The following is a 14117-nucleotide window of genomic DNA, read 5'->3' as shown; positions in this document are numbered from 1 at the left end:
TATGACACTGAGAGCACATCCCAGCTAAAGGGGACAGTGGTGTTTTACCTCCTCCAGATTATTGCCAGATGTGTTATTTCAAAAACAGATGGAAATATTGATTTTTATGTGAACTCTGACAGTTTTTTAAATTCCTTGCCAGCTAAGCTAAACGTGTCTATAAGTCAGATTTGGCCCATGGCCACCGGTTTGCCACCTCTCATGTTGCAACACTGTATCACTGCCTCGTGTCTGATTAGTACTTACATGTATTTTCTCCCCCAAGACTGTGTCCGTGTGTCTTTAGCCCCTAACAGTGACTGGCACAGGGTAGGTGCCAGTCGGACGTCAATAAGTGTTTGTGGAAGGGTGGAAAGAAGGGAGGGAGAAGGAGGCAAACTGGGAGCCACAGTTTGTTGATGGAAGTTCTTATTCCCACCGCTTTGGGCCTGGGACGGATGGAACAAGAAAGCCTGAAACAATTCATTGCTGAGTGTACGTTCCCACGTCAGCAGGTGTGACAGCTGGAAAATGTGTCTAAGACCCATCGGCTCCCTTCTCAGTGAGCTCCCAAGCCATCCCACCTCATTCTCGGCGGATGAGGGGGTGGAGAAGAATGCAGGGCTCCCGGTGGACGCCTGGCTTCCTTCCAGGACCCGTAGTCGCTGGCACAGAGATCAGAAAGAGCTTATAGAGGCTTTTGGCACCAACTGATACATCCTCAGGGGAAGGTGCCTGGCAGCTGCTGCCACCCACTCACTGCCTACCCGCTAGAGTGCCCGCTGCATAGCAAGCAGTTGTGGGGGTCAAAGTAAAATGCTCCCTCTTCTCACTTGTCCAAAGTGAGACCATCAAAATGACCCTTCACCCTGCATTGGGGGGCGGGAATCAAAACTCCCAAGTTGAAGAGAAGGGTGGGGATGGCTTAGACTCCGCATCGCAGCCCCCAGAGACAGAGCGGGGGCTTGGCCCCTGGAGCAGTCTGGTGATCCTGCTAACGGTATGCTGTCCTTTTCATCAAGAGAGGGTTCTGCCTTGTGCCCACACAAGGGAGTATTCTTGCTGCCCCAATGAATAAGGACATATCTTCAGAAAATAGATATCTGAGGCTCAGAACATATATTTTGTCAGATTTACAGGAGAATGTGATTTTCTGAAGCGGAGAGGGTGGAGGGTGGAGGGGCAGCCTGAAGTACATTGGAGTCACACCTTAAGCGGGATTATGGAAATTTCTGTCCCGTGATTCTCTCTCTGGTGAGAGGTATCTTGAAAGCCAAAGATGCATCGTCCAGCCTCCAGTGTGCCTCTTGCTCGCTACCGGCGCTTGGCCAGCCAGAAGTTTTGAAGCAAGACTTTCCAGGAAGCGATCTCTCCCACAGGCAGTGCTGACTCAGCCCAGACTCCAAGCTCTCAGGCTGGTCCCTGGCCCAGAGTAGCCAGCAGGGGCAGAGATGCACAGGGGGCTGTGATCTTGGGCTGTGTGGGTGCTGCTGGGAAGAGGAGATCGGGGTGCAAGACAGTGGGGCATGGACCCTGAATTGTTTAGGCTTTTGCTAAGGGAAAGGGGAGGAGACTCAAATAGTGGCTCGAGTCCTCCGAGTTCCAGCATCCTTTGTCAAAAACTATCTTTCCTAAATTTCCAGAGGCAGGGATCGTGGCCAATTTAGTACCTTGAATCTGGGAGTGAGAACATTCCTTGCCTCATTTCGAGTCTGCCGTGGGGGTGTGTGACTGACCATTTCTCTGGGGCCTCCACCTGACTCTCCAACATCCCCTTTCCCCAAAGGACCCCACTTGGATTAAAGGGACATGTGTGCCCCCTCCCTCCTCTCCACTTTACAAATTACCTATGGTTCCTCCCATCTCTGCTGCTCCCTGTTTCCCTCCTGCAGCCTTCCTCCTTCAGTCCTTCATGCCATTTTCCTCTCTCCATACTCCTCCCTTCTCTCTCTCTCTCAATCTCCCCCAGTTCTGACAGCGAATCCTTTCCCTGGCACAGGCCCTCGACTTGCTTGCCAGCTCTGCTGGGTTACTCTTCTCATTTCTGTAGCTTCTGTCCAATTATCTCTCTGGCCAAGCTCATCGGGAGCCCTCTCCTCTGGCCACACGCCTCCTTCCTTCCTGCTGCTAGCAATGCTATCACCCACGATTCATTCCCATTTGGGAATGGGGGTAGAAAGCTGGTTTGAATAAACCGGGAGGTGTCTGGCAATCTATTCTGTGTTCTTCTCTGAAGGCCCCAGCAGAGTTAAGCAAACCTTAAGGAAGAGGACACCATTTCCTAGACCACTAAGGGCTGCAGGATCTAGTTCTAACGAATGGGGGATCACAAGCTTTTTAGAGTCAGCCAGTCTTGAAAAACAAGGGCCCAGTGACCGGGAGGACTGGAAGTCTTGCCACGGGAAACAAAGCTGTGACTCAAAGGCATCACGTAGATGCTTTCTTGGTCATCCACGTTCCCGAGTTTAATGTCGTTGGCTTGGGAATTAACTTTGAGACTTTTCCAACACAGATAAAAATAGAGCTCATAAATGCCATCACTGGTACTTTCCGATAAGGTGACCTTTTAAGGGAAGACTGGGCTCCCGGTGGATGCAGTGAGTCAAGGAGCCTCTCAAGCAGATTGTTCATGGTTCTCACAGGCTGCCGACCAGACTGTGGCCAAACAGAGGATGCAGGAAGAGGAAGCTCCTGGAGGCTTCTGTGCCTGAAACGACAGGATCCAAGTTCCTGAAAGGAATGTTTCTTTCACTAGTTAATTCATTTATTCATCACACAAGCATTTATCTGAATACCTAGTACATGCTAGGAATGCTTCCCTGTGCTGAAAACATAATAGAGAGAGAGAAAAAAAAAAAAAAAAAAGGGAAATCCCTACCCCAAAAGAGCTTGCCGTCTAGTGAGGGACAGAGAGGGAATCAGGCAACCACGATACAGGGGTTGCAGTGAGAGGAGAAATATGGGAAGACCTAGCTCAGGGCTAGGGGACATGCACAGCTTCCTGGAGGAACAGACGGATAAATTGAAGCTGGAGAATCAGCAGAGAATTAACCAGGGGAAGGTGAGGGTAGGGGCAGGGAAATCTGTGGAGAAGACTGTTCTGGGAAGAGATAAGAGCATGTGCAAAAAGAGAGAACTTGGTTTACTCAGGGAATTGAAAGTAGTTCTCTGTGTGACAGGAAACCTTACTGCTAGGTGCGGTGGGAAGCATAAGAGACCTCCTGGAGTCTAAGGCATAGGTCACTGGTAAAGAGCCTTTCACCTCTATTAAGGAGTATGGTTTTTATATTGAGGGCAGTGAAGGGTGGAATGCAAAGAAGTGACTCGATCAGACTGACTTTTTAGAAATCTCACTCAGGCTGCCGAGCAGTCATGAACTGGAAGGGTGAAGACCAGAGGTTGGGAGCCCAGGGAGGAGGCTGCTGCAATCCCAGAAAGGACTGGGGAGGTGTCGGTGAAGACAGAAGGAAGTAGGCAGAACTGGGAGATAACTAAAGGCTGGAATTGTCGGAACTTGGTGTTGAATTAGAAGTGGGATTGAGGAGTCAAGGACACTTTCCTGTTCCCAGGCTTGAGCTACTTGGTGAGGCAAGAGAGCACCGGAGGAGAATCAGGTTTTACATCTGCTGAATCTTAGGTGCCTATGGACCATCCAACTGAAGATATCAGGTTGATAGTTGGATATGTAAGCGGAGCTCAAGAGAAAGACCTGGCTCAAGATCGATTTGGAATATTCTTTAGCAGATGGATGGCAGTGGAGCGGTGAGAATAAAGGAGCCATCTCGAGGCAAGAGAGGACAGTGTGAAGAGGAGAAGAACTGCACACAATCCACGGAAAGCTGATATTCAAAGGATGGCCAAAGGAAGAGCCTGTCAAGGAGACCGAGAAGGAGTAGCCAGAGAGGTAGAAGGAAAAACCAGAAGTAATGGTCGTCTGCTGTTGGCCCCCTGCGTTCATCTCCTCCTTCTGCCAAGAGGACCCTGAATTTCCTTTGGGGAATTTGCTCCTCCCCTGTTCTCAGTCCTGCGGTTTGGTTCATAGGGGAGACACGCTGGCTGGCTATTCCTAACCCTCCTGACCCACTCCCCACAGCCCTCCCACTTACTCTGTGTATTCCAGCCACACTAATTTTCCTTGAGTTTCTCAAAAACTCCATGTTCTCTCTGGCCTTAGGATCTTTATCTGCCTGGCCTGCTTTCCTTCCTCGTTCCCCTTCTCCACGCTCTTTGCCTACTAACCTTCCTTTCATGCTTCCAACCTTCTTTGACATTCCAGACAAGTCTAGGGTTTTCTGTGGTACATTCATTCATTCAGTATGTACTAAGCACCTTCTGTCCATGTGTCAGCACCGTGCTGAATGCTGGGACATTATGGAGAGCAAAAGAAACAAACAGGCTGGAGCCAACAATTGATTAGGAGAGATTGATAATAAACAAGTAAATACACAAGACAATTACAAATTATTGTTAGTGTTTTAAAGGAAGTAAACAGAGTACCAAGATACCAAGAAGGTCCTTATTCTAGATAAGGCAAGTGGTCAGAGAAGGTTCTCTGGGGCTGTAAAAATTAAACTGAGACCTGAAAGAAGAGGCAGAACCAGCCAATGTGAAGAGTTTAGGGGAAAATTGTTCAAGGTAGGGGGAATAGTAACCACAAATGCTCACGGAGGAAAGAGCTTGATGGGCTCTAGGAATTGATAGATGGCCAGAAGAAGATGAAATGAAGATGGGGAAGAAAAGAGCAACGGGGGACATAGTTGAATATGAGACTCTTAAAAGCAGTGGTACAAAGTTTAGGTTTTATTCTTGGTACAATGGGAAGCTATTCAAAGTTTTTAAGCAGGGGTGAAGCGTGATCTGACTTAAGTTTTAATTAGATTGCCCTGGTTGCTGAGTGAAGAATAGATTGAGGGACAGCAAAGAATTAGGAAGACCAGTTAGGACCCTCTTGCTGTGGTTCAGGCCAAGGAGGATGTTGGCTAGAACTTGAATGGGACTGGGGAGATGCAGAGAAGTGGATGGATTCAAGGGATACTTTGAAACTAGAATTTATGGGAATTCCTGATGGATTAGAGGTAAGGTATTAGGGGAGATGGTGCCCAATTTCTGGCCTGAATGAGTGGATAGAGAACCAGACTGGCTTGGCTTGGATTACCCCAGCTCCCTTTGCTGCTCCCCCTTCCTTGGAACCCCTGTGGCAAATCTTCAGAAGCCCAGAGCTTGAGAGGCAAACATTGTTCAAAAACCCCTGGGCTGGAGAATCAGTATGGTCCCTTCCGGTTTTGAAATTTTTAAATTCTAAACTGAAAACTTTGTGAATAGGGACACTATTTCTATTTCTTTTGATTTCTCCTGTAGTTACCTCCGTAGAGCTCTGTACCTGGGGAGCATTCAGTAAGTGCTACCTGACTGTTCATTTGGGCACAGGCCTTCCATAATAGAATTTTAGATTAAATTCCCTTTTAAAAATAGGATTCTAATGTAGAATAAACTTTCAGTTGAAATCAATTCACCTTGATAAAGTAGAGCCATGGCAAGGATAATCTAAAATTGTAAAATCCGAAGTAATTTCTATTTGAGTGGAGGCAGAGAAAAAAAAAATGTTTTTCCTAAACAACTTATCTACATTTAGGTAAATGTTATTTTAGGGCGAATACCAACAGGTAGTGGATCAAGCCCATTCAGAATAGGGCCAAGAAACCACGGAACATAATTCATAACAGTGAATATAATCCATTTTTGGGTAATATATTCTCTCTTGAAAGCAAATATTGACCCTCTAAAACTTATTTTGAAACAATGACTTCAGGTAATTCTTAGAACCATTTTAAAGATGAACAAGATGGAGATGGAGCTGTGTGGCCAGTCCAGGACAAAAATCAAAGACAAGGTGGACTCAGACTTGCCATTTCCCCTCTTCTCTTTCCCACTGCTTCTCGTCTCCTTGATACTCCACTCTTCAGACATGATCTTTCCCAACCATCTGAAAAACTCAGAACTTCAATATCTATAAGCACATTGATCAAATCGTCAGATAAGCACACCATTCCAAGCCTTTTATAAAAGAGGGAAGTAAAGTAACAGAATGTCTTTTATATGCCAAGCACTTTTGAACAAACATGTCATTTGACGCTGCTTATTACCCTATGATGAATGCCCTGTTTCAAGGATGAGGTGGGAGGGTTGGTGGTCCAGCATCTGACGCCCTTCCTGTTTGGGATGAGTACCCTGCTGCGGACAGCGTCAGTGAGAAGGAGTGCTGAACGTTACACCGTGGACACCGTGGCAAGCGAGACCTTTCTTCGTCTCCCTCCTCACCGCCCCTCCCCCCTCCCCCATGGTGGTCAGGGCCCAGGATGTGGTCTAGGATTAGTCAACAGGGTGCTGCTGCCTGGGCTTTGGGTTTGCAGCCTGAGGCACACAGACGGAAGGAAGGTTAAACGTCCTTTTGCAATGGCAGCAGCCGGAGCCATGTGTCTGCTGGTGGCACTTTGTGGCAGTGCCCAGCAGTTGGACCTCCTGGCCAGAAGGTCCTACTAAAGAAGGTTGCTGTTCTTCCTCCACTAGCCCTTGGTTTCTGCCGAATTTCCAAGACTGATTCTTTAGCTCCTGACAATTCTGGGAGCCAGAGATATTTCTTCAGTAAATTTCAGTTGGGGCTGATATAGCCAGCGTTGGGGCAGTTCTTACAACCAGAAACCTGACTGATCTGTGAGGAAACAGACCCTGAGGTCAAGGAGCTTGTTCAGGGACCCTGGCTAGCAAGTGTCAGTGTTCTGGCCGAGAAGCCCGTGCTGCTTTCTTTGATTCCATGCTTCCTGAAGAATTCTAAAGAACGGCACAAAAGAAAGGAGCGAGGATGGCACACCAATTAGAGTGAGGCTTGAAGACCAGCAGGCATGTGAACACTTACCCCCAAATCCACATTCAGTAATACATCCGTAAATAAGTGGGGTCTATTCTATTTTGTGTAGAGGGACTGTGCTATGTTCATATATTATTTCAGTTAATCCTCACAACATTATGATATGGTGAGCATTATTTTCTCCATTGTTCATATGGAAAAACAGGCTCAGAGAAGCTCGTCCTAGTTTATATACAGAAAGCGATAGTGCTGGGTTTGAACTTGAGTCTCTGAGGCGGCTGGAGCTCATTCATTAAGCCACACCTGCTTCACTATGAAATTTAATCAATCAATAAATGTTTCATCGCTGCCAATTTTCTACTAACCCCGTCACAGCCCTAGCACAACCTCATCAGTGTGCTCTTGCTGGTATGCTTCCTTGAGTGTGGTCTTACATCTGTATCCCAGGGGGTGTCACCTGTCACTTTAGACAGGACCATGCCTGTCTTCCTTCCTGAATTTCCACCTCCTATCCAGGCACTCATCTTCTATTCATTCCTGCCTGCCTCTACCTCCCCTACACCTTCAAGGGAAACCATACCTTTGCTTACTGGACTGTAAAATGGAGCTGAAGATCCTCATTGGCAGAATAAATACCAGACGTCTAGGGGTCTTTGGGACAGATTCCTTGCCCAGACCTGGCTCGTGATGGCCAAAGAACACTTTGTCATTTGTGTTTTGGATTAAGAAAACAAGTTCTGTGTGTTTCCTACCATCACAAAGAGCGGTGAATTGAATTGGTGCCATTGTAAGGTTGATTGTTGTTGCACAGATAAAAGCCTCATTAAGTCCCTCGTGAGGGGAGAGAAGAGGGGGTTCCTTGCTTGTTGTGGTTACAACAATGAAACAGTAAATGGAGGAAATAATGAAATAACTGCACTTCCTCCCCCCCCTCCAAACCTCATCAAGAGGCTGGGTGAGTTTTTAATTAGTGCTGGGTTTTCAATAAATCCGTATCTGTACGTGGTACTGATTCTTTCCTGGATAAGGAAAGATAATAATGAGAATCCTATTTTTCAGCCCCACACTAAAGGGATGCCTAGTGTATTTAATCATGCTGTAGAAATCCTGGCAGCTTTCTCTGAGCCCAGCTTCTGCTCTAATTACATTTCTAGATTTTAGTAAATTGAAAGGGAAAATGTAGGAACAAAATAATTAAAACTGAAGAGGAAGTGCATATTAAAAAGGAGAAGCTGTTTAAAATTCTTCCACACGGTGCTTCCAAGGACATCTACAGTCGTTTAATCAGATCCACACCAAATCAAAGTCCTTTGTACAGAGGCTGGTGGGATCACATCTCAGGTGGGCGGTATGGTCCCCACAGTAGAATGGGAGCCTCATCACACCAGGCTACAGATGGAGATAGGACTCTTATGTCCTTCTAGCTCTCTGGAGATTCAGGGCCAGCCTGGACAAGCTGCTGGCGCGGACTCACCAGCTCTGAGGAGTCACTTCCCAGGTCCCAGGCAGAATCTGACTAAACTGTAATGATTAGCCCCAGTTGTAAGGTAGCTAAAGCATGTTGTCCGTGCTTCCAGTTTCCTCCTTCTGCACCCCTTCCCACCTCCACGCTCCTCCCTCCAAGCAGTACCCCTTTTCTTTCTTCCCTGCCATCCTGTGAGATCTGAAGTCAAAAGAACAGGAACTGAACAGTTTCAGTGACACCAGGAATCAGTTACTTGTAACTGGTTACTGGGTTGCCTGGGGGGCACTCTGATTCTTCCCAAGGACCAAAAACCTCGCTGGCTTCAGCTAACAGAATGCAATGTTTGCTGCTGATGATGAGTGAAATCTAATTGGAAAGTTTCACGCACCAGCCTAATAGGTGACGAAAGTGCTTCTTGTTTTCAGTGGGGCAGGCACCGTAACCACATCACTGTTGAATTTAGGATCTCCATTTCTTGATCATTTTGGCTGAAATATGGGTTGAGCAAGCTTAAGGAGTTTAGAGTGTTTCGTCTGTCATTCCTAGGACATTTTAAGCTGTGGAATTGTAGGGTGTGCTTGCGTATTTGAAAGCGGAAGGCAGCCTGGCACTGTCACAGCCTCCCCTGTGGCTTTGCTCATGGGCTCCCAGCTTTCCCTGCTGAACAGACTCACCAGCCACCCAGAGCCAGGATGCACGTGGCAGGAGACAGTCCCACAGAAGCAGAGCTTCCGGTAGCTATCCCCAAGGCAGGGCCCACACTTTGTCACCCCACGACCCATAGATTCATCTGGTTGCTCCTTTGGATACGATGCCCTCTCGTGCATTTGTGTGCGTGTCTACGTAATGGTATAATCTCAGTATGGAAAAGAGACAACGCCTGTTCCAGATTTTTTGGCTTGATTCAGTAAGAATAATTTTTTTAAAGTTGAAGCTAAAGGAAAGAATTGTAACAATAACAAATATCCCATCACTGACATTATGACTCTAACATAATAACGTGGAGATGACTTTTTTCTCCCAGGGCCAAGATGCTCTGAGACTTCCTGGTTTTTTTTGCCGGCACTGCACTGCATGCGGGATCTTAGTTCTCCGACCGGGGATTGAACCCATGCCCCTTGCAGTGGAAGCGTGGAGTCTTAACCACTGGACCACCAGGGAAACCCCTGAGACTTTTTTCTTTTACTCAACTCAGGAATCAGCCATAGCCCTTGGGGAGCTAGGATGTGAGACCAGCTGGGGACCCAGGTGTCCAAGACAATAAATTGTCACTTAATCAGCTTCCTTTCAGTTAAGCCACCTATATGCCTGCCTTCCCTCAAAAGAACGGTCCTTCTCCTTTCTGTTTCCAAATGCTCAGTTTTATGTTACTTAAAAGAGTCTCTAACAGCATCATAAAGTCTAAAAAATATTTTACTGACAGTTGGTTAGAAAAAAATGAGGTAAAGTTGTTAGTAATCCACACCCTGCTTGCAAGTATAAGTTGCTGTTGTTAAATGCCTTTATTGTTACGGCCACCCCACTCCCACTCTTGGTGTGCCTCTATTTCGTCCTCGCACCTCCGCGAAGCCTGCCGCGCCCTACACGCGACCCCCTCCGAGTTCCCGCCTCTTTCTTCTCAGGCCCCTCCTTCCCCTCAAATCCTCGGGGCCTGGTGAGAACCGGGACGCATGCGCACTAGGGAAGGTAGGCGGAGTCTTGAAGCAGAGGGAGGAGGGGCATGAGAACCCAGAGAGGGGAGGGGAGGGGAGTAGAGGGGGCGGAGGCCGTGAGGGGTGGGGCCCGGCGGGTACGCGCTCGCTGCGTCGACGTGCTGACGCCATGACGCCCCGGCTGGTGTGTTTCGGTGTGTGTGTGTATGTGTGAGTGTGCGCGCTCCGAGTGTGTGTGTATTTGTGTATCGGCGGTTCCGCAGGTCCCGGATGTTGCGGACAGTATGAGGCGAGTGCAGGGGGACGGGGACCAGCAGCTGTCGCCGCCGCTCTCAGGTGAGTGGGGGGAGGAGAGTCGAGGAAGAGGGTTGTCCTGTCGGAGTGGGGGCGGGGCGTCTCCCTTAAGGGGTGACTGACCCCCCCCCCACACTCCCGCCCCCACCCCCCCGCCTCACATAACTCTTCTCTGCCCCGTTTCCCACATGCCGGGTTACGTGGCCCGCGAATGCCAGAGCCTAATCAACCGTAAACGCGCCCCCGCCTTCGGCCCCCCCCATAATTTTCCCAGCCCCATCCCCCTTGCCAAATAGTGAGCTGTCGCCTGCGGCGAGATGGGTGACTGCGCATGCGCGAGTGTGAACGAGCCAGGGGTGCTTGTTCGCTGCCCTCGGGGCGCATGCGCATCGCTGTGTTGCAGGGACCTGCGGGATAAAGAGACCCTTGACCACGCGCCTGCCTTCTTCCCGGGCAGTGGGCTAGACTTGGTGCCAGATAGTGAGCCTGTTGCTTTTATCCAAAAGGGAGAATTTAAATTATTTAAGGGAGTTTATGGCAAAGCACAGTTCGCATCTTGTGTTGTCCTGGAGACTCCCAGGCTACAAACGCCTCCCAGAGCCAACATGCCCCACGCTGACCCTTCTTTTGAAACTGTCACTGCAGCTTCTAGTTCTAGCATTATTTTTCTTTCCTCGGATACTCCCATCGTCATGTTGTATCTTTAGTGCAAACTTCCCCTAAATTTAGGAGTAGGTGCCCCAACCCATTCAGTTATTCTGGCAGGGGATTTTGGTAGCCTTTCTAAGGAGGACTAGGGTCATAAAAAAAGTAAGGGGAGTTTTCGTTTAGTAAAGTTATTTATTATTCTCACAGAACTAGATAAAGAGCGAAGGGTATAGGGCTTAGAGTAGTAATTGTAAATCAAGACGTCAGGGTTCTCTCATCTCCAGCCCTCCTACTTTGTGTGACCTATTTGCCTCTTTTTTGGTAAAAGATCTTCCTTAGTGCTTTCGTTTTAGCTGTACATTATTGATGCTCTGAACAGCACATGAAAACAAAAGCAATCTGAAACTACTGGTGGACAATAAATTACCCAGTGGACGTTTTAATTTTAAGTAACAAGAGTGGTGTTTCTTTTACATTTGCAAATAACAAAGAGCAAATTTTTAAAAATTAACTTTAAGGTACAGTAATATTTCAGTGATCTAGAACCAGGGTTTTCAGTTGGCAGATTACACGTGGTCCCTTAATTTACTCCTTCCTGTGTTGCCACTGCTTTGGATACTTGCTGCTTCTTACCTCTGCCATCAGAACAGAGTGAGCAGTTAATAAACTGTTACAAGCAAAAGATGTGCTGAATAGCATTGAAATGAATAACTAAATTGTTGGGGGTGTGTGTGTGCACATTTTCTGTGTTTTTCAGTTGTCGTTGCCAACCTTGTCTCCTATCTGGATAACTTAGGAATGGGACATATTAGTGAGCCTTATTTTCTCTTCTCTTTCCTTTGTGTTCTTTCTTTGGTATTCGCCTCTCAAGGCTTTTTTTTTTTTTGCTGCCATTCTTAACTCTAAGACCTTATGTTCTTGGGCCTTAAAGTATATATATATATTTTTCACTTCCCCATTTAACTCTGGCCTTCTCATGGTTCAGCTGTCTTTTGTGCTGTTTTCTGTTGCCATGGTTATAGCTGGAGCCAAGAGAGGACACAGAGGAAGCACAGGAATTTGGGGGGCCATATATTTTCTTGTGTCCTGTGAAAGAGCTGGAGACTCATCGTTTTTTTCCTTGTGTGAAGACTGAGGAGTGTAAGTTATTGTGACAGCTTCACACTTAGGCTGGGGGTGGCTGGTGTCCATTTGGTACTTTGGGACTTCTCCTTTTAGAGCTCTTCACAGTGGTTAGTTTGGCGCTTGGAGATGTTTAATGTTGCCTATGTCCAGACTTCCATCAGGTAGTCTGGTAAAATCTTGTAGTAAAGCTATGGAGGTAATAAATGTCCATTTCTCTTCTCAGTAGGCTTCTGTCCTGTAGGATGCTTTGTTTTTATCTGATTGAATTTACTGAAGTCTCATGTAAAATTTTCATGGTATGAGGACATGAAATGCTTTTAGGTTAAGATAATATTAATTAAATAATTCGAACTGGTGCAGAGCCATGTTTAAAAACATAACTCTTTAAATGGGTAACACATGTACATACATATGAAATAAAACTCAAACGCTACACAGAGAGAGGGAAGAATCTTTCTTCTCCTGTCCTCCTTTCATCGTTCTAGTTACCTCCCTCAAAGGAAACTGTTGTAACCTGTATTTTGTTTACCTTTCAAGAGGTAATGCTTTTATAAGCATATACAACTATGTATTCGTTGGTATTTTGTTTTTATTTGTTGTTTATACAAATAAGATACTATACCCACTGTTCTGCACTTTGCTTTTTTTTACTTAGTATATCTTGGCTGTCATTTCATATAGTACATAGAGTACCTCTCCCGTTTTGAAAGATGGCAGATATTCCACTGTGTAGATGTACCGTCATTCAGCCAGCTCTTATTGGATACTTAGGTTGTTTTCAGTGCTACAGTTAACTCCTTGTATGTACTTTTTATGTACATGGGTGTCTGTTGGATAAATTCCTAGTGGAAGGATATATGCGTTTTTAATGTTGTTAGATATCGCTAAATTGCTTTCCATGGAGGTTGTATTTATATTCCTGCCAGCAGTGTATGAGTCTGCCTCTTTTCTCACCAACACTGTATTATCAAATTTTAAAAATCTTTGTGCAGGGGACTTCGCTGGTGGCCCAGTGGCTGAGAATCCACGCTTCCACTGCAGGGGGTATGGGTTTGATCCCTGGTCAGGGAGCTAAGATCCTACATGCCGCGCGGCGCTGCCAAAAAAAGAAAAAAAAAAAAAGTGTGCACTCTTTTGTCTAAGTTTTTAAAGTTCATTATGTAGCTTGTTAAGATTCATTACACCCAGGAGTTGTGGATAAATACTGTCACTGTTTTGCAGATGGGGGTGGTGGTGATAGACATTGTTGGACTGAAGAATAATGTCATGAGAATAAAGTTGTATGCCTGGGTAACACGGGAAATCCATTAACAACGCTAGGAAGACATGTAGAACCTATATTCTAATTTCTCCCTTTAACTCTTGCTGCTAGTTTCTCTATGTGAAATTCTGTAAGCCCATAAGTGATGTTTGATGATCTCTTTTTGATAGCAGTGACTCAAAATTGTTTATACGAGCGAACTGCCATTCTGTTGAGGAGTTGAAAAGCTAACCCAGTTAGTTAAGGTGCTTTTCTGAGTGCCTGCACAGAATACTGCTACTGGTACTTTTATTTTTTTAATTTTTATTTTATTTACTTTTTTTTTAATGGGATAGTTGTTTTACAATGTTGTGTTAGTTTCTACTGTACAGCGAAGTGGAGTTCCCTGTGCTATACAGCAGGTTCTCAATAGTTATCTATTTTATACATATTAGCGTATATATGTCAATCCTGATCTCCCAGTTCGTCCCACCATCCCCCCACTTGGTGTCCAGACGTTTATTCTCTACATCTGTGTCTCTGTTTCTGCCTTGAAAACCGGTTCGCTACTGGTACTTTAAAAAAGTCTGCTAGGGGCTTCCCTGGTGGCGCAGTGGTTGAGAGTCCGCCTGCCGATGCGGAGGATGCGGGTTCGTGCCCCGGTCCGGGAGAATCCTACATGCCGCGGAGCGGCTGGGCCCGTGAGCCATGGCCGCTGAGCCTGCACGTCCGGAGCCTGTGCTCCGCAACGGGAGAGGCCACAACAGTGAAAGGCCCGCATACCACAAAAAAAAAAAAAAAAAAAAAAAGTCTGCTAATTGCAGAATTTGTGCTTCGTTATGAGCTGTG

At 46.5% G+C, this 14117-nt stretch overlaps 1 protein-coding gene across 1 annotated transcript in view; it reads left to right on the top strand.

Annotated features, from left to right (window-relative positions):
- The first annotated feature begins 10131 nt into the window (after positions 1–10131).
- The window catches only part of SPOP (speckle type BTB/POZ protein), a 67565-nt gene continuing 63579 nt past the window's right edge, over positions 10132–14117 (top strand). Inside the window, exon 1 of the mRNA XM_065896879.1 lies at positions 10132–10297. The gene's annotated coding sequence lies outside the window, so the exon portion shown is untranslated. The remainder of the gene's footprint in view (positions 10298–14117) is intronic.

The sequence above is a fragment of the Phocoena phocoena genome, chromosome 19 (assembly GCF_963924675.1).
Source record: "Phocoena phocoena chromosome 19, mPhoPho1.1, whole genome shotgun sequence".
Taxonomy (NCBI): Eukaryota; Metazoa; Chordata; class Mammalia; order Artiodactyla; family Phocoenidae; genus Phocoena; species Phocoena phocoena.
Note: the sequence above shows the minus strand (reverse complement) of the source record. Positions and strands in the feature narration are given on the sequence as shown.